Source organism: Ceratina calcarata, unplaced genomic scaffold (genome assembly GCF_001652005.2).
Source record: "Ceratina calcarata isolate Rehan_Ccalc_2016 unplaced genomic scaffold, ASM165200v1 scaffold192, whole genome shotgun sequence".
NCBI lineage: Eukaryota > Metazoa > Arthropoda > Insecta > Hymenoptera > Apidae > Ceratina > Ceratina calcarata.
In genome coordinates, this window is record NW_017140723.1 from 280,082 (window position 1) to 281,596 (window position 1,515).

Consider the following 1,515-nt stretch of genomic DNA (forward strand, 5'->3'; position numbering starts at 1 on the left):
TCTGACAAGATATATATGTTATAATGTTAATATTAAAATCGGTGGTAAAAATTATTTGGGAGGATTAAATGGAAATAATCTTAATATAGGTAGACGTAGAGGAATGTCAAAGATAAGAACCCAGTTATTTACGTTAAATACATATAATATTTAGCAGCGCATGTAATAACAAACTACAGGCACGTAGTTCAGCATAATTAAATTCAATAATCCATTTAAGTTATTTATTCTAACTGATCGCAGTCTGAGCTCTATATAGTGTCAAATTTATTCTTTTCTTATAAACTTATTATCGTTAGTCCAATATTAAAAAAATGGTTCTGTTTTAAAAAGTGTAAAAATTATTTTTACAACTAGTATAGCTATAAAAATCTGCACGAAGACAGTTGAAGCGCCGATTTAGCAAATGCAATAATAAAATAGTATAATCGTAAAATAATCTCTTGAACAAATTTTCTACTATGTAATTTTAATTTGAAAGACCTAATTGACATGGTGGTACCATCTAGTGACTAGATTTAAGAAACTAATACCAGAAGAATCGTCGATCCTTTGAATTTAAATTTCAATAAACTGAACAAAATCAAATAAAAATTTAATAATCCAAGAAAAACTTATTTCTAAGAGAGGGGGAGGAGAGAGAGAGAGATTATCTCCTTACATCATGTCGTAATCGTTGGTCTCTTCATGAGTCTCTTTCTAAACACGCTATACAGAACACCTTGTCGTTAGACGAGAAGTCTATCTATACTCTGTGCTTTCTATGTCTGCCGTGTCTGCCTTTGTATATCAGCGCCTGAGAGTCTCAGGCTGAGACTCGTTTCGGCGAACTTTGCCATGTTTGATTGAAATCTTGGAAATAATTTCATGTGACATAAAAATGATGTTTACGAGAAGAATTTTTGGCAACTCGAAGATTAGGCCCCAAGAATTTGCCTAAGATTTCGTACAGGATTTTCTGTTTTGATTTCGCATATTTCGGGACCGAACACGGTCGAATAAACGGAAAATGCGATTACCGAAATTGATACGATAGATTGTTATGTATGATATGATATGTACGAAGTAATATTATTGTTCAAAGAAAAATGATATAATTATTATCACATATACTTTTATTAGGCAGTTAATGTTACACATCCGCACTACCCTATCGAGAATTACATTTATTCATGGATATACTTCCTCCGTAGAGAATGTTTGAAACGACTTATACATGTATGAAATGTAATGTTGATTGTAAATCAATCAACATATAATGTAACACGTGTTGTATGTTAGATTTCTAATTAATATTCATTTTCCTTTGAGTATAAACATGTGTTACACATGGAAGACATTTAAAAGTTACTCAATAATAAATAATATGTAAATGCACTTTTATTAAGCATATATTTAACTTAGTGTACGTGTCCTGTGTACATTAAACTAAACATTTTCTTTTGTATCAAAAGCGTTATAAATATTTAATATAACGCATTACACATAGCTGTTATTTACAGTTATAAAGAGTTC